Source organism: Tursiops truncatus, chromosome 5, assembly GCF_011762595.2.
Source record: "Tursiops truncatus isolate mTurTru1 chromosome 5, mTurTru1.mat.Y, whole genome shotgun sequence".
Lineage (NCBI taxonomy): Eukaryota > Metazoa > Chordata > Mammalia > Artiodactyla > Delphinidae > Tursiops > Tursiops truncatus.
In genome coordinates, this window is record NC_047038.1 from 42,535,308 (window position 1) to 42,555,267 (window position 19,960).

The window sequence follows — 19,960 nt, forward strand, 5'->3', positions numbered from 1 at the left end:
CCTGACGGGGTAGGTTTGAGAGAGAATGGGAGGAATGAAATTGTAGATAGTGAGTAGAGATCATTTATTCAAGGAGTTCCCTAAAAAGGGGACCAGCGAAATGGGGCAGTGACTGGAAGGGAAGTGTCTGGAGAAGGTAACATATTAGTAATGTATCTAGTAAATATAGTAATATGTTTTACTACAAATATAATTTACTTTATATATTTCTATACATTATTGTATGATTATATATGTATATATTTTACTACATACATAATTTCTATTTCTATATAATGTATATATTGTGTCTATTACACTACCACAGGAACTCTGAAGCCAGGTTATGTGATGGGTTTTCTAAGCAGATACTGAAATCACTGAGAATTATGACAGTGATGTTGCAGAGAATGACAGGAGCCAGGAGCAGACATCTCCAAAAATGAGGGGCGTGGTATAGATTAGTAGATGACTGGTGGGTGGCATGGACTAATGACATGAGATTCAGTGCTGGAGGGATATAAGGAGGCAGGAGAATGAATGATCTGGTAACATCAGAGAGGAGCTAAGAGGCGACCAACTTCACCTCCAGGCCCAGTGGAATGAGGAGTGAGGGTAGGAAAGAGCTACCACTTGAGTGGGCTGCAGGGACAGAGATGTCCCCAGGGGAGACCCAGGCTTCAGTCAGAACAAGAAAGTGAAAGAATATCCAGAAAGGAAGATGAGGATGCAGAGGACTTTGCTGATATGAGTGGAACTTCAGTTCCAAGGGACACCAGGGAGGGACTTCTGGTCCACCCCTGGAAAGGGTGGGAGCTGGGCTGGGAAAGGGGCCATCAGAGTCAGAGTCCACAGGATGAGTGATGACCTGGGGGCTTGAAGGACATGCATTGGCATTAAGGGTGTGATGAGGCTCCCCCGAGTGTTTCAAGGCAGAGTGGTGGTAAGTGAGGCTGTAAGTGGGAAGGAGAAGTAAGCTGGGGTCTTCAAGAACTGTGACAGGTCCACAGAGGCTTGGAGCTGGGAGAGTGAGAAGCCTTACCTGGAGCACCCAGCAAGCTCTGGGGTGCCTTCCTTGCTCCCAGTATAGATTTTCATTAACTATCTAGAGAGGTCCAGGAATTGGTAATCCTGGATTATAAAGCGTGAGAAAGTTGAGGAGGCAGGAAAGGAGGCTGACGGAGTCAGCAGGGGCAGGTTATGGAGAACTGTGCATCGTGCTGAAAACTTCGGCCTTTAACCCACAGACTTAGTCTTTGTGATGTGACAGGGCCCTTATGAAGATTATGGTTTTACTTCCACTCCACATAACCCTACGCATCCATTCTACCTACAACTTCAGGGAGTTAGGGGTTTACCAGTTGTATATGTCAATGTTCAACCAGAGAAACAGAACCAGTAGGAGATAATACATATTGAGATGTATTGTGAGACATTGGATTATGGAGCTGTGGAGATTGTCTACAGAGTCTGAAATCTGTCGGGGAGAGCTCCAGGAAGGGCAGAGTAGAATTGTCAGGGACGAGCTGATACTGAGGTCCATATGTGGAATTTCTCCTTTATCAGGGAAACCTCTGCTCTGCGTTTAAGATCTTTTAACTGATTGAATCATGCCCACTCAGATTATCTAGGAAATCCTCCCTTACTTAAAGTTAACCAGTTACAGATTTTAATCACATCTATAAAATACCATCTCTGCAAAACCTAGATGAATGTTTGGTGAAAAAACAGGGACTGAAGTCTAACCAAGTTGATACATCAAACTGAGGATGATGACATCAATGTACTCCCTAAAGTCTATAGATCCATGGAAGGAATTCCTTCTGTGAGCAATGAGGAGTCCACAGAGCATTATAGGGAGAGGAGTAAGATGGTCCACCTTGTACTTCAGAAAAATCAAATCTTTGGACTTAAGTGGTAAAAATTCTTAGGAAAGAATTTGAGCTAACAGTACTATAAATAAAAATGACTTTCTCCAGTGCAAATCCATGTGAATTATAGTTTATCTCAGTGGGAAATAAAGCAAGTTGGAAAGAACCCCAAAGAAAAGTTATTCCAAATTTCCCTGGATATTTCAAGAAAGGAAGTATTTGTCCAGTGTGCAAGAATTTTTAAGTAATAGTTCAAAATTCCCAACAATTACCCCATCTTCCACTAAACTTATGATTAATGAACTGACAAATATTGGCACCTAATCAGTACCCAGCATCCTAATGAAAATAGGAAAAAAAATAATTAGCCACTGTTCCTGCCTCTTCCCCATGAGGCAGTTTCTCTGGGGAGGCTATCAGCTAGCATTCTCTCAGTTGAAAGTGAGAGAACATCCAAATCAAGATGCTTCAAAGCAAAAAGAGGGGAGGAGGTATTCATTAATGCATATAACTAAAGTCTGGGGTAGATCTTCCGCTTCAGGTTCAGTTGGATCCAGGTATTCTAAGAACATAGCCTGAACTCTGTCGTTATGCATTTTTTTGTTCTGCTTTTCTCTGAGGCGGCTTCATGGTTGGTCAGGTCTCTTCTGGCAGTAGCAGAAAGGGTCCCCAAGAGCTCCAGGCCTACATCCTAGAGCAGTTTAATTCCAGAAGAAAAGTCCCAGGGTTGAGTTTCACTGGACTCCTGTAAGTCACTAGCCCTCCCATGAATGAATCATTGTGACCAGAGCAATGGAACAACCTGGAGAGGCTGACCATGGTTGGAGACAGAAAAAGGTCCCCAACAGAAAATCAAGAGGTTGTTCCAGAAGTAGGAACAGATATTGGGTAGACAATAAAAGGCAGGGCCCTCTGTAGGAACATCACAATTCAAGATCCAGAAACCAGTGCAAGTCAGAACAGAGCTGAGAATCCATTGGACATCCTGCCCTAACCTCGAGGCTCAGTTTCCTCATCTCCAAAGTGGGGCTAATAACAAAACTTACTATGTCTCATAGCTACAAGTATTATTAAAAGTCAAATGCAATATATGCGAATATGCCTTATAAATAATAAACCATATGTAAATAAGATATGATGAGAGCTTTAGCCATGGGGTGAGGTTCAAGGTTGTGCAGCAAAGGGGAAGCAGGGAAAAAGAAAGCTAGCAGGAAAAAGTATCACTATCTGGACAAAGTTATCCCCAGGAGAAGAGAGATTTGTTCTGTTCTATTAACATAGTTAATACAGGTGATCCTTTGTATTCAGAATTTTCATCTGAGAGAATGAATTGGAATAATAGTAGTGAGAACTATAAATTTGTTCCTTAATAGCTATGTGACTTTGGGCAAGGTTTTTAATCTCTCAGTTTCCTCATCTGCAAAGTGGGATAATAGCAGTACCTGTCTCATAAGATAACTGAGGATTAAGTGTGTTAACATAGGTAAAGCGCTGGGCATATACTAAGTGTTCTATAAATATTAACTATTGCTATTGGTCCTCAAAATCATCTGAGTTAGTAGCTATTCTTATTCCCATTTGTTTCTGGATTTAAAAATTGATGCATAAAAGAATTAAGTAGATAAGGTAAGATTTGAACCCAGATCTGACACACTTCAACTCTCAACTTCAATATGGCCTCATAAACACAGGCAGGCAGGAGGGGAGACATGAGACCAGAGAGGGAAGGAGGGAGGGAAAAGGCATTTATGATATCCAGGTTATTGCCTGGACTTACTTTAAGCAGGAGTAAACCAGGTATTCTAGAATATTCCTTTAGCCTTGGATTGAGTGATAGTAATCGGAATGGCTTTGTTAGAGAAAGTTTTAGCCAGCTCCAAAAATAAAACTGAAAATTCTGGCAATGTACCATAGATACCACATTGGACTTAAGCATTCTTTTATCAAAGTTCCTAAACTCTCCACTCCAGACATGGAGAAACCTGACTCCATTTTCCGCCAGGAGACTGAGATTGTACGTTCATCCCATCGTGGTCCATACCCATGTGTATCTAGAGGCACGTACCTTGCATCACCTTGTTTTCTCCTCACCGCAATGGCCCCAGCATGGATACAAACTTCATGTCAGCTCCACTGTACAGATAAGGACAGAGGGGCAGAGCCCTTATGCGAACCAAACCTTCTCTCCCAAACCCAGTGCTTCTTCAGCTTCTTCACAGGCATCTCTCCAGGAGAGCAGCCCAGCCCAAGGGTGCTAGCCCTGCCTTCTACAATCCACAAGCCCTGAGGGACATCCCTGTTCATCTGGCCCCTGCTCAGCCTCTCCAGGAATGCTTAGAGGCAGCCTTCTTTCCAGGAGCAGGGAGTGAGGCCATGAGGCTCCCAGGGAGAGCAGATTACAGGGTATAATGGGAGAGATGTCTAAGCCAGAAATTCCTTGTGAGTCTGCTTTGTCTCCCTATGAACATATTTCCTTTCTCCATCTCTTAGCAAGAAACTGCAATAATTCTCATTTTCTAAAAAAAAGCATCAAGGATGTTTTCAAGAGGGATTTCAGTGAAAGTGTTGGGGTGAGAGGAACCAGGAAAACAAGTGAATGCCAAAGCCTGGGAGTTTGCTAACCTCCAACAAGGAAGTAATCATAACAATTGCAATAAAAGCCCGGAAATAGACTGTGAGTTTGCCTGGAGACACTGTCTCCCTAACTGGACACTCCTCCCACGGGGCCACTCTGCAGGACTCTCCCACAGTGGCTGCGAGAGGGCGGGAGGGGTCAGACCCTCTGGGAAAGCTGACACACGTTCTAGGTCAGAGGGTTCCCAACCCACGCCTTCCCCAGAATCACCTGGGAGCTTGTTAAAAGGCAGACTCCCAGGCCCTACCCATAGAGATCCTGATTCTGAACATGTAGGGTGGGGCCCGGCCATCTGTGGTTTTAAAAGGGTCCCTTGGATATTCTGAGGACTGGGTGAGTTAGAGAACCATCACTCCAAGTAACTCCCATGCTGTGTAACCTGAGGCAAAGGAGGTACCTCTCTGAGCTTGTAGTACAGAGAGCTTGCAAGAAATCGTTGAGTTGACAAAACTAGACAGCCTGACGCAGAGCAGTAGGGGAATGCCCAGATGACTCAGAGTCCCCTCAGACCACAGAAACTCAGATGCAGGGGCAGAGACAGACACTCACTGAACACTGTGGAGTGAAATAGCATGTTGTAGAAAACAGATATGTATGGATCCCCCTTTTTAAAGAAAATCATCTCAATATGTGTACATGTTTGTGTAGAGTTTACAATAAAAGTGTGGAAGGATGTGCACACAGGTCTGTTCATGGGATCCTTGGAGGACTAGGATTCAAAGGAGGATATTTGGGGAAAGGGATTCACATTTTTCTTCACATACTTCTATATTGCTTTAATTTTTCACCACAAAGATATTTATTTTATAATTTTCAAAAAAATACCCAAAATAGGTGTCTGATCCAAATTGAATTGGAATCCACTCTTCACATTTCAGGGATCACAGGCGAGATGGTGAAGAGTCTCACTGGTCATAAACCACGAAACCTGGCTCAGGCACTTTCTTACCTAGAGCACCCTAAAGGGCCTTGGTTAAGAAACGTGTACCCAATTAATAATTAGAATCATTAATAACAATTTAAACACTCCATCTGTTTCCCAAAAGGAGGAATATCTCAAAATGGACCCATGGGATTTTAATTTATAGAGGTGCCTGATGAGGACATGGAGAGACCATGACAACCAGGGCCACCTGGGGAAGCACTTGGTTGGTCAGGAGGCAGAGGGATAGAGAGAAAACACTAGACCAGGGCCTTTATTACATTTTCCACTGGAAAGATGAGACAGGAATGGGTAAAGGGGATTGGTTAGTTTCAAAAATTTCAGCCAATTTTGGGGCATAGGGACTGTCCCCAGGTGCCTGGCACCTGTCACTGGGATGATTTAGGGCAGCGAGAATGTTGGCTTGGTGTGTGAGACCTGGGTAAAAGAGCTCTTTGGGGGTCTGGGCTCTGGATTGGACTTTGCATAGGAGAGGCACACTCCCAGTCCAGCCCTTTGCTATCTCCACAAACTGGTGAGCCCTGGGAGGGGCAGTCTCTCCCAGGGCAGTGAGGCCATATATGCTGGAGCATCAAGAATATAGAAAATAAGAAAATATGGTGAATACAATTGGCTCTGTGATGAATGAATGTCAAAGAGACAGATTCAGAATTGAAGAAAACACAATTCGAACAATGACCCAATTAAGAGGCCAGTCTCCTGGGTCATAATTCAGACCTCCTCTGCAGTAGGCATGATGGGCTGGGAGTGGAGATGGAGAAAGAAGGAGGCAGGGTCAAGACCAAGGGACCACGAGCAGGGCCAACAATCCAAATGAGACTGACGAGACAGCAGAAAATCATTGGGCCTACTATGTGCTGAACAAATATAGAGCACCCTAAATTTATTATCTCTAGCCCCTTGAAACAGGTATTACTATCACCATTTTACAGATGAGGAAACAAGGCTCAGGGAGGCTATCTTACCCAAATTCATCCTGCCAGTAAATGGTGGAGGTAGGATTTAAACCTCAGTCGGTATGACTCCAAATTTAAAGCCTGATTCCTCATAAATCTGGGCTTGAACCTGGGCAGATGCTACCCTGAGGAGATTGATTCTGGTGAGTCAGGGAGAAGGATGAGGGCTTTCAACAACAGTGGTTCCTGATCAGGGCACAGCCACATGACAATTCCAAGCAGAGCTGCCAAGCAAGTAATTTAGCGCAGCTGAGATTTTCACAAGGATCTCATCAAGGCAGATGTCACTCCAGTCCTGGTGGGCAGCAGGCATGCAGGAGGGCTGCGGCCTGAGGGCAGCCAGGTGTGGACACTTGGCCACTAGAATTGCATCCTGGGCCCCATAAGTCCAGATCTGCACCGAGGTGGGCCTGAGCCAGCCTTGGGCAAGTTTGAAGATGAGAATGGACCATCTGTGGATGGGAGGGGAGCAGTGTCTCCAAACGGGAGGCCCAGGGGCAGACAGGGACTGATCCAGAGAGGCCCCATCCAGAGGTCAGTGGATTAGCACAACTGTGCACTAACTCTTCTGCCAGTGTTAATCATGGTTTGGGGGTGGGGTGAGGGGATTAAGCAAATCTCATATATTCCAGCAATATTTATTGAGCATCAACTGTATACATAACACAGGGTATCATAGTACTTGCCTGGCAGCTTGGTCTTCCCTAAAGCAAACCCTAAGACAAAGATTTGGCGACATAAAGTAGGAAGTGGGGAAAGTGAGGCAGAATAGGGATAATAAACCCCAAAACATGGTATATTACTGAGTAGATAACACCGTGAGCAGCTGAGGCTCCATCCCTCTGGGGACCCTGAGGGGTTGCGTAGAGCACACCTCAGAGTGGTCTCATCCAAGATGGGAGGCTGGGGTATTTATCCACCATCCGTGTCCCACATGAGTTGAGGTTTGCCCCTGGGGCTTCCCATTTCCAGCCCTGCTGGCAGCCCACAGTCTGGCTGAACAGGCTCCAAAGCAGGCCCCTCGGGCAGGGAAGCAGAGGTCCATGGGTAACTCTGGGGGCAGTTGTCAGTGTGGAGGGGTGTTTCCCACCACAGCGGCAAGTGGGTCTGAGGTCGGTCGAGGGCCATGGAGCAGGGCAACCCTAGTTTCTGATCCTCAGAGAGCCCTGGCAGACTCTGTGTTTCCACGCTGAACTGTCTGCAGTTACCTGGCATACCTGCTCTATAACCAGGCCCGCACTCAGGGTTCCTCCATCTGATTGGGAATCTGCTCATCACACTTCAGGGCTGATCTTGGGCATCCATTACTCCAAAAGGCCTTTGGTGACCATCAACCCTTAGGTGGTAGTCTGCTCCTAGTTCCTATGGGTATCACTAGAGACTCCATAGATAGTGGTTAAACACACGTGCTCTGAGCCACACTGCGCTTGAGGGCACTAAGTCATGGCCCTTACCTTCGAGGGGCTCACAGGCATAAGAGCAAGACGATCTCAACCCCCTCCAGGCTGTGAACACTCCCAAGAGTCCTTAAGACTTCACTCAGAAACATGCTTTCTGAGAAAACAAAACAAGCAACATTCTTTGGAATCAGCTTCCTTCTAGATCCTAAATTATCGTAGGACACCTAACAGCCCACCTCAAAAAGCCCCACCCACAGCCAGGGAGTTGCTTTAACAAACCACATGAAAATCTCCCACCTGAGGCGTGTAACTACATAGTCCTGCTCCCCAAAATCCCCAGATCATCCAAGCCGCTTTTGAAGTTGCCAGAGCACACAGTGGGATACAGTCTCACCACTCACCCCCCATCCCCAAGCAGAGCCCATCCTCTACCACACCACCACTTGAGCATTCCAACAAATCTGGTCTGGCTGTTTTCCTCCATCTTGGCTACTATCCTTAATCTACTTAGTCATTCATTTATTCACTCAGCCAACAATTTCTCAAGTGCTAGTCATGGGTCAGATGCTATATTTGGCTCCAGCGATGCAAACATGATGAGATATGACCCTAGGTAAAAAGGAGCCTATAGACCCTAGAAACAATAGCAATTTTATTCTTCCACGCTCAGCTGGGAATTTTAAAACACTTGGAGTTACAAAGAGTTCTAATTAACCCTGGATAGAATCCATTTACCAAACACTAATGGCAAACCAGTCATATTAGACTCATGTTTAACTATCACTGGTCTCATCAGTGTCTGAACACCTTGGTTTGATGTCTTGATCAGATTCCTGCCTACTACTCAAGCCTTCTCCTCCAATATTGACCTTCAAAAACTCCATGCTTTCAACATTTCTGTTCTGTGACCATCTTTGCCCGTGCTCAGGTCTCCTCTGAGTGGGCACCGCCTACTCAAACTTCAGGGCTGAGCTCACGCAGCCATTTCTCCAGACGACCTTTCGTGATCATCCATCCCGAGGCAGCAGTTGGCTTCCAGCATCTATGGTATCTCTGCAAGCACTCTAGATAAGCATACACACTCTGAGTCACACCGCCTGCACTGCCCATCCCAACTCTGCGGCCTTGTGAGCTGCACCAATTCTTTCACATTCCTAAGCCTCAGTTTCCTCTGTCTAGAATGGGGATAATGATAGTAATACACGGAGAGTTGTATGGATTGAATGAGATGGCCCATGTAAAGCCTTAACCTGGTGCTTGAGCACAGAGTAAGCATGCAAATTTAGCTGTTGGAATCTCAGGGTATGTACAACACTTGACTTTAATTGGTACCATAATTTGACTATCACTTCTTTATGTTACTATAAATAACTCTATAGGTGTTGAGTACATGAATGAATTACGGATATGCCATTTGCAAAATTTATAAGATGCTTTCAAGAAATCTGTCCTGAGTGCCCACTTGGGACCAGGCACTGCGCCAGGGGCTTTCCCAGATATCAGCGCATCTGCTGTTCTCAATATTCCTAAGGGATGAAAAAGTCCATTTTTATTATCACATTTTTACAGATGAGAAAAATAAGCCCAGAAAGTTTATGCAATTTTTCCAGGGCTGTGCCGTTAAAGAATGGCAAGATAGGGGTTTAAGCCTAGATTGCCTGGTTCCAGGGAAGAGATATTATTGTGGTCTAACATGCATGCTGGATTTTAGGGAAACAAGACTGGAGCTAAGATCACTGTCTCTAGGCTCAATAGTACATCAAAGATGTAATGCTTTATTCTTAGAGAATGTCTAGGATTGCACACACATTTTTTAATTGTGGAGAGGAGAAATACCTTATTTAAAAAAAAATAGAAGAAAGCATTTACAGACCGTAAATTGCAGGAAGACCTGAAGACAGCAGCTCCCATGAGCTCCCATGATCACCTTACAGGGTTAGATGATCAGTACAGCCCATCAGAAATCAGCCAAGTTTGTTCAGAGACAGTAAATAAAGCTGTCAATGGCACTAAATTTGGTACACAAGAAGATATATGAAAAGAAGTAGAGAGAAACAGAAAAGTTCTATTGTTTTGTTTCCTGGTGAACACAAGAAATCTGAAACCCTCTGCAACAAGAGACCTTCCTTTGGAGATTCTATGAAATTTCCCCTCCAACACTCAGGGAAACCATGAAGCTGGTCAGCGTCCAGGACGGCTGATGAATGCTCTGCTCTGATGCACACCTCAACCAGCCCTTCTAACCTCCTCCGTGTCTGCACTTCCTACCATTTGATACAGAAATTGTTGGCTTTTCTTTCCCTGTTTTAGTCAAAGAGGCTAGTTTATGCAGGAGTAACAAACAAACCCCAAATCTCAGTGGCTTAAGACAGCAAAGATTGTATGTTGTTTATTGCTGTTATTATTGCTACATTTTGTTGTTGCTACAATATTGCTATAGCTACATGCTCAACATGGGGCAACAGAGTAGGCACTCAGGAACATGGCCAACTGCACCATCTTCCTGTACCACCATCATAACCTGAGGCTTCATAGCTCACCGTGGAAGGGAATGAAAGCATGTAGGTGATTCGTGTCACTTCCACTCACATTTTGCTGGCCAAGCAATCCATCTGGCCATGCTTAGCTTTGAGGATGGAGGAAGGAGGTGTTACAGAAGGGGATAGAAAGGGAGATACTGGTGGGCTCCAGTGCTGTGGACCTCACATAGGAGAACTCAGAACATCCCTGTAAAAATCTGTTTCCACATTGCAGATAGCCAGGGGGAAGGGAGTGGCAAATACATGAAGAGGAACCAGGAAGACTCGCCATGTTTGTTTTTTACAAATAGTCTCTGATTGGGAGAGCCAATGTGAAATGGATGTGAAAATGGGTGCGTAGGGCTTGGAGAGAGAACCCTGGAGTCATAGCTTTAAATGGTTCCTTATGAGCTACACTGACCATCTGGAGACAAAAGCCTGAAGGAGACAATTCATCAAGGCTTGTTGGGTAGGAGGGCAGAGACCACAACCAAATTTGGAGCCCAGTTAACAATGCTCCTGCCCCCCTCTGCACTACTGTTAGTCAAACAGCTGGATGCACCTACTCATATTTGAGTAATACTGAGAAAGAAACCAGGCGTCAAGGGCCCCAGCATGGGTATTGCAAGAGGAAGAAAAAAACAAATACAGAAGGCAGATTAAAAATACACACGCCACGAATGATCTATTCCAGAGAACAAAGAAATTAGTTCTCTTCAGTCTTAAACGAACTGACAGCATAGTTTTTCAGAAAAGAAAGTTCAGAGAAGCAATAGAAGTGATCAAAAGAGAAATAAGAAGAAAACCAGTTGAAAAGTGAACCGGAAGAGCTCAGGAAATAAATGGAAGAGAAAAATAAAGCAATTAGAGAGATGAAAGTCAACTTAGAAGCAGCAGAAAATAGATAAATACTGTTGAGAGCACAGGCCAAGTGTAAGAAATCACATGAAATGAAATAGAAAGGAAAAATGAGATGAAAATGATGACAGACAAGACAATATGAACTGAGGAACACAAACTGGTATTCTGAACAGAAAAAAAGAGGGAACAGGAAAAAGCGTAAAAAGCTCTTGAAGTAAAGAAAGCTAGGTATCTCTAGATTTAAAGGACACACCGTATCCTAGGGGAAAAAAAGCAGAACTGGCAACATTGGCGAATGCACTGTGAAGATACTGAAATTCAAGAGGAAATGTTCCATCTGCCTCATGCAAAGAACAAGAATCACAAGATTTTTCTCATTCCAAAACAACACTCAACACGAGTAAACAGAACAACATCTATCACGTTCTAAGAGGAAAAGGGTGGTGAACCAAAGAGTTTTCTACTCAGTCATATTCTGCTGTGTCTATAAAAGAAACAGGCATTAACATGCAAGAATGTTAAGAAACATTCTTAAACATGCAGGAATTCAAGGGCTATAGTAACAAAGCGCTTCCTGAGAAATATCTGATGATGAAATCCAGCGTACAAGGCATGAATCAAAATTAAACACCCAGCCATGGAGAAAAGGACAACAGTAAGCACTGAACTCATTTAATCACAGAACCAAGACAGACAAACAGTGGGAATGAGTTGGAAGAACAGAATATAAACATGATCATTCTAGGCAATCCCAAAATAATAATGTAACTAACAAAAATCAGGAGGTTGGAGGTGGTAGGGAGCAGAAAGTGCATAGAATCCTCCTCTTTCATGGCAGAAAGTAAATATATAAGTGGAAACATACAGAGGTTTTTTAAAGCAAAATAATATCAAACAATATTTTTTCAAAATTGTCTTTTAACCTTGGAAACATCATTTAGGAACTAATATCCATTGTTATGAACAAATATTTATCTGAAGTTCAACCATTCCTTCAGTTTGATTCTAGTTTGTTTTCCTTTGGGTAATATCAAGTAGACTTAGGTTTAGCATGGAGATCATGGGCCCTAATCCACAAAACTCAGGCTTCCCAAGTTGGGTTCAGTAATCATTTCAATTTAAACACATTGAGTTGTTCAGAATTTTAATGATTTGCATATTATTCCGGGGAATCACTAATGAAGTCAGCGCTCACTTTTCCTCAGTGATAAATGCATCACTTAGGAATGCTTTGGCTGCAGTCAACAGAATATCTGAGTAACAGCAGCTTAAACTAGGAAGGGTTTTTATTTCTTCACACAACAAAAAGTCAGGGGGTCGCTGGCATGGGTTCAGCTGCTCATTAAAGCCCCTGAGACCCAGCCTGCTTCTCTTTTCCCACCATTTCATCCTTAACATGTTATCTTGCATCCTCATGCTTGTCATCAAGATGACTCTGTGCTTGAGACATCACCTCTGTGCTCATCACAGGCAGAGGAGAAGGAGGGGGTGGGTACCAATTGTGTATGGTGCTTTCAGGAAAGCAAATCTTTCCAGAATTCTCCATTCAATGTTTTATATATATATATACCTTATTGGCTATAATCATGTCACATGCCTCCCAAGGCCACCGGCAAATGAGGCTAGGCAGTGGGCATATATTGCCAGCTGACAAAATTGGAATTGTAGTAGCAAAAGTAGATGGGGAGCAAATATTGATTTTATAACAGTATCTGCCACAAAAAGAAAGTTGGAAAGCTCAGGAAACTAAAACTCAGAAAACCCTGTTCCTTCCTCTAAGTCAGTATCTGCTGAGGAGTTATCATTCTCCCTGCTGAGTGTTTTGTCATCTGGATAATTTTGGCTTAGGATAAATTTTGAGCAGAGTGATCTTTTGAAAATGAAAACCAGATCATGTTCCTCTCCCGTTTCCTTCAAGGCCTTCCCATTGAACTTCAAATACAACTTAAACTCCTCCCCATGGCCCCCATGACCTAGCATGATGTAGCCCAGCATAACCTAGCTCATCTTCAACACACTGGCCCTTGTTCTCTCCCGGCTATCTCATCTCCTTCCTGGGAACAGGCAGGATTGTTCCTGCTGCAGGATCCTTACAGTGGCTACTCCTCTACAGGGACCACTCGTCCACCCAGATTCATTGGTCACACCTTTGTCTCATTTAGATCTCTACTCTAACATTGCCTCCTCAGGAAAACCTCCTTTGATCTCCTTCCCAAGACTTTCCATCCTCCTAAGTGCTTTCTAGTCTTTCCAGCACTTCCCGCTATTTGAGGTTAACACTGCATTTGTTCCCTTGGTTATTGTCTGCCTACCACTCTACAGCACCACTCCCTGAGTGCAGGACCATTTTCTGTCTTATTTGCCCTGTTTCCCCAGTGTCTGGATTCCCGCTTTGCACGTCTTAGGTTCTCAATTGATCTCTACTGAATGAGTAAGGGGATGGACCAGAGTTAAGAACCCAGACATCAATATCCAAGCAGAACCAGCAATGGGGGCACAAGTTCAGGGTGGCAGACACGGTAGGAACACACGGAGAGCTCATAATGGTGCCATGTATCAGAGAGGAGAAGATGAATAACAAGTGCTCGCTGCCCTCAAAGGAGCATACCCTTCACCACACGCATAACAAACCACACAGGGGACTCTGCAAAGGGAAGCAAGAGGAAAGGAGGGTGTGGGCCGAGTATGACAGCTGCCAGCTTCAAATTTCCAAATTGGAGAATAGTGCACAAAGATTTCACTAGAGGGATGCGTATTGCAATGTTACTGGTGAAAGCAAAAGTTAAAAATAACCAAACCATCCCACAATAGAGAATTAGTTAAGACAATTTCCATACAAACTTATAATATCATTTTTAAATTACATTATAGAATTATATTTATTATACGGAAATATGAGTAAATATAAAGTAAATGACAATAGGATTCCCCAAAAAAGTAATGCATAGAATAGCATAATTTAAAAGAGAGAGAGAGAGAATATGTATCTTTCCAGATGTAGATGCCAAAATGATAACAGGATTATTTCTGGGTGGTCTGATTAACAGCTGATTTCTATTTTCTTTTTTTTTTGTTGTTGTTGTTTATCCACACAGACTAATTTTTCCATGATTAATATGTATTAATTGTGTAATGTTTTTCTAGTTTCAAATAAATGAATCAGGATGCATGTTTTAAATCCCATCTCAACAGTATGAAGAAACACTGGATATCAGAGGGCCTTTCCTTGGAGCAGGAGAGCAGCCTGCTGTTAAATATTATTCCAGGCACATGCACGTGTTTAAAAGGCTCAGCTGGCATGGGGACAAGAGTGTCAGGAGGACAGCACCAATAGTATAGCCAGGTGGTGGCCTAGGCAGCCCTAAAACTGAGGGTCAGTAGCACCGTATGGATGTGGAAAACAGACCCCAGAGCCAAAATGTCACTTACAGTTGCATCTTGTGCCAAACTCACTTTATCTTCAGAATGTGCAAATTAGGTGTTACTCTCCCATTTTACAAATGAGAATCCTGAAGTTCAGAGAGGCTCAGTGAATTGTCCTATATCCTCCAAGAGCAAAAACTAGACCAGCTCTGCCTGACTCCAAAGACCTTACTCATCTCCCAGCATCAGTTAATCTTCATACATGTCTGCCTTAAGCCCAAATAAGTGGAAGACACCTAGTGAGCAGTTAATCCAGTGGCTGGATTCGTGTTGTTATTCTGGAACCATTAGTTTGAATAAAATCTAATCAAAGGCAAAATCAAATAAAACACTAACTGCAATGTGGTTTCCTGGATTGGGTCCTGGAAAAGACAAAGAGCACTAGTGGCAAAGCTGGTGAAATCTAAGCAGTCTGGAGTTTACCTAATACTAAAACAATGATAGATGATAGATAGGCAGATAGATGATAGATAGATAGATAGATAATAGATGGATAGATGATAGATGATTTGATAGATAGAGAGACAGATGATAGATGATTTGATAGAGAGATAGATGATAGATGATTTGATAGATAGATAGATAGATAGATAGATAGATAGATAGATAAATGCTCTTGCAGAATGATGAGGGTGAGGAAGCATCTGGTCTATTAAGGTGGACATCTACCTGCCCAATTACCACCTCCTTCCTCCATCTCAGCCCCAGAGAGAGCTCCAGATCCCACTAGAGATCACTTTGGAAACCCTTGAGCTGGTCCAATCAGCTTACCTTATAGATGAGGAAACTAAAGCCTGACAATCGAAGTAGCCCAAGAACTCTTGGTTGGACATTGGCAGAGTGGACTGGAGCCCGGTGTTCTGGACTGAATGTTTATGTTCCTTCAAAATTCTTATGTTGAAGCCTTAGCCCCCAGTGTGATGGTATTTGGAGGTGGGGTTTTGAGGAGGTAATTAATTTAGGTAAAGTCATGAGGGTGGGACCCCCCTTGGTCGGATCAGTGTCCCTATAAGGAAAGGAAGAGAGACCAGAGTGCCCTTTCTCCATCATGTGAGGACACAACCAGAAGATGGCATCTATATGCCAGGAAGAGAGCTCTCACCAGGAATCAAATTGCCTGGGACCTTGATCTTGGACTTCCTAGCCTTAAGAACTGTGAGAAATAAATGCCGTTGTTTAAGCCACCCAGTATGTGCTATTTTGTTACAGCAGCTTGAGCTGACTGAGACACCCAGTCTCCCCTAGATCAGTGCTTCTTCCCGGACACCAGCTGGAGTCAGGGTACATGGAATCCTGAGATCATTTTCAAATCTACCTCTGCTGAGAAACATTTCCAAATAAAATATACCACTCTCTAAAATTGTTGGATTTTGCAAATCCAAGAAAAGGTGAACTAGTTTTATCAAACACCTATATTCCTGAAAGGCTGTATGCAAGTGAAATATTGTTGACATGAGCAGTGTGAATTTGCTATTTACTATTTTTTTCTTTGGTGAGACACCACTGTATCACTGAAACAATGATCCTCAACCCCAGGACCTGCATCCAAACTATCAGGGAAGCCTGTTAAAAAATTCAGGTTCTTGGGCAAACCTAGGTTTTAAGTCATTAAAACTTGAGAATGGGTCCCTGATACCTGTATTTATTTAGTGCTCCCCTTTTGCAATGGTTTTCTCAGAAAAGACAAACTGGAGAATGAGAGATGGTTGTGGGAAGGAGACTTACTCTCACTATATATACTTCTATTATATGAATTTTTCAAACACTATTGTGTGTTGCCTATTTGAAACTAAACTAAACTTAAAAATTCCCCTTGCACAGCCACGGCAGGGAATTACAGATCTAGCGAGACTGTGTTGCATCTCTTAAAAACAGAGTATTATACAGAATTAGCTTAAGGTCTCAGGGCAGCCTAGTTAGGTCAAGTTCCTGGTTGAAATAATGAGTTTAGGAGTCCAACAGTTCAGGTCTGAACCTGCCTCTGCTCCAACGAGTGTTCACTCTTCTGAGCACCTCATCTGTAAAACCCATATAATGGTACCCACGTAACAGACCTGTGAGGATGAGTGAAGACAGTACATGTAAAACACTCAACACGGAGCCTGGCATATAGCCAGCCCTCAGTAAATAATAGCTATTCTTCCTCTTTCTTTTTTTTGTAGCCCCTGTGCTGGAATGGGGATTATTGACATGATCAGAACTGAAGTATTTTGGAAGGAAAAATTCTTCTTTGTTTCATGAAACAAAATTGGCTGACTTTAAGCTAGAAAGTGTATGTGCCAGAAGGGTCTCCACATGCCCTGATAAGTGCTAATGGCCAAGACTTCTCACCCCTGTTTTCTTGCCATCAGCACTGATCTAAGAAATTAGAACTCTTCAGGCGTTTTCATTTAGATAAAAGTGTGCATTCATAGTTTTCTTGGATATCCTCCATACTGTCCTGAAGCTTTGGCTTATTGCTTTGCTTTTTAACTAATTTTTTCCCTTAGATATGTAAATATATTGCTAAATATTTGTAAAATAGAAGGGAAAAAAAGCAATTCAAAATTCCTCCAGCTTAACACAATGGATGACAGTATTTTGGTATATTTCCTGCTAGGCTGTTAATGTGTGAGTTATAATCATAAAAAGCATTATATTTACACTGAACAGATTTCATCTTCTGGCTTTTCTTTTAACAGTGGATTGCAAATATTTTCCCTATTATAACCACACTTTCAACTAGCTTCATAATATTCAACTGGGTGACTATCCCACAATATATTTAACAATTCTCCTATTTTGTAACATTATAGTTTATTCTGATTTTTTGGTTGTTTTTAATGCTGCAATGAACATCTTTATATGTAGATATTTTTATTGAATTAAGAACCATTTCCTTAGGTTAAATTCACACAAATAATGTGTTCTGTTTTTCAAGTATAAAACCCCATTAGAGAACAGTATGACCTTAACTAGATAAACTTAGAAAAATCACAACCATTTCATGTGAACGTGCTTTCTCCCTGTTTTTCAGAATTATCAGGGGAATAACTCTGTGCAGAGCAGAAACAAAACAGCCTGTGATCTACCAGAGACAAATGGAATTGCAAAAAGTTCAAAGGGCAACATTTTATTTGGCTGTTAGAGCTTCAACATGAATTTTGAATTATAACCAAGACAAAACAGAGTTTTGAGAAGCATCTGTCATCCAATTTGCATTCCCTTTCCATATGTGAACAGGAAGGGAAAGACACTACCATTGGCCCCAGCTGAAAGAGACTCTCTAAGGAAATGAACATGTATACTAACTAAAATCATCTTTCATAACATTCAAACAACTGGTGAGTTTCAACCAGCACCTTGGCAACAGTTCATTCATCCTCCGCTATTCCAGGGAGACAGCAATTCATTTCAGTAAGAATTCATTTATGTTAATAATTTTTGTTCATTGAGCACTCAACCATGCCAATGTCCTAATATATTTTCTAAACGTATGCTTTCATCCTATTTTATAGAAGGCACACTGAGGTACAGAGAGACTGTCACATTCCCAAGATCACACAGTTAGTAGGTGGTAGAGTTGGGCTTCAAACCATGCTTTCGAGCTTCAGAAATCATGTTAAGAAGCCCAGCCCCAGAGACCCATACTCTGCCTGTTGCCTGGAAATCAGGCAGGGTCTCCCGTTGTCGCTTGTGTTCGTTTTCTGTTGCTGTTATAAGAAATTATCACTAACTTAGTGGCTTAAAACAACACGGTTATTATCCTACAGTTCTGGAGGCCAGAAGTCTGAAATGGGTTCACAGGGCTGTGTTCCTTTTGGAGGCTCTAGAGGAGAAGCTGTTTCCTTGCCTTTTCTATCTTCTCGAGGTCGCCTACACTTCTCATCTCCTGGTCCCCTCCTCCACCTTCAAAACCATTATAGCATCTTCTCCCTCTGATTTTGTTTCCCTCTGCCTCCATCCTCACATCACCTTCTCTCTGTAACTCTGACCCTCCTGCCTCCCCCTTATAAGGACCCTTGCGATGACATCAGTGGCCTACATAGTCAATCCAAGATATTCCTCCCTCTCTCAAGACCCTCAGCTTAATCATATCTGCAAAGCCCCTTTGCTATATTCACAGGTTAGGACATGAACATCCTCGGGTGGCCATTATTCACATTATGACCAGTAAAGAAAGCTAAACGACAACTGGAAAAGTCACAAGTGTCCTGCAGAGCTACTTTTCTAGAGATGATACAACAGGGAAAAGCTGTTCAATTTAGGATTCCAGCAATCCCAACAGAACCAGAAATAGGAGATGCAGATAGCGTAAAAAAGAGCAGGTATCACACTACTATATATACAGTAGATAACTAATAAGAGCCTACTGTACAGCATAGGGAACTCTACTCAATACTCTGTAATGACCTATAAGAGTGGATATATGAATATGTATAACTAATTAACTTTGGTGTACAGTAGAAACTAACACAATATTGTAAATCAACTATACTCAAATAAAAAAGAGCAGGTATCTCAGTTTTTGAGCACTGAATATGATCCACGTACTTCACTTACCTTAATGCATTTCATCATCACAGCAACTCTGACAGAGAGTATCCTTGTCCCCAAAGCAGAGATGAGAAAAACTGAGGTTCAGAGTAGTTATGTAACTCTCTTGAGGTCACACAGCTAAGAACGCTGATGGGCACCATTCCTTTGATTTGGACCCAGGTGACTCTGACCCCAAGGTCCAGGTGTTGTCCACCCTGTCCAGACAACTGACACCAAAATTGATCTAAATGAACATCACCAGCAATGGGGATCTAACAAGAGGCAGCCTCTGCACACAACCCTTCCATCACCCACTTCCTTATTTATTTGTTTGTCTACGTGTTTATTATCTAATGCTCCATGAAGGTAATGGTCTTGTTTTTTTCTGATCACTGTCCCCTCAGCTCTGAGAAAGGCCAGGAACATAGAAGACACTAAAGAAATATTTCTGTAATAAATTAATAACAGTCCTTTGACTCAGAGATAACCAATGTGAGCAAACTCAACCACTTACAACATGGAAGGGATGCTAAAAATTAACAAACACCACAATAAGACTTCTCAACAGCCAAAACAAACAACTCTCAATCCAAATTAATGCTCTATCTCTTTGGAAAACCCCTGGAGACATAATGCAGAACATGTGTTCTCTTTCTGAAAAGTGATTTCTAACTAATTTGTTGAGCTCTTTATCACTCTACTTCCTGCTAAAAAGGATATATTTCTGTTATAGTTAAAATTTTAAAAGGAGGTCATCCATCTGAAACACAAGATCCAAGGGAGCGAGGTAACTGTACATCAATGTTGTAATATTCAAGAGATACATCAGTAAAGTTATGGCCTCTGTAGATGGAG

General features: G+C 42.6%; 1 protein-coding gene across 5 annotated transcripts in view; it reads left to right on the forward strand.

Moving 5' to 3' along the window:
• The window catches only part of C1QTNF7 (C1q and TNF related 7), a 127,277-nt gene that overhangs the window by 65,527 nt on the left and 41,790 nt on the right, over window positions 1-19,960 (forward strand). The window contains exon 2 of one of the 5 annotated variants that reach the window (XM_073805083.1): window positions 17,604-17,983. The exons of 3 other annotated variants lie outside the window; for them this stretch is intronic. The gene's annotated coding sequence lies outside the window, so the exon portion shown is untranslated. The remainder of the gene's footprint in view (window positions 1-17,603; window positions 17,984-19,960) is intronic. One more of the 5 variants, XM_073805084.1, reaches the window with a different exon arrangement.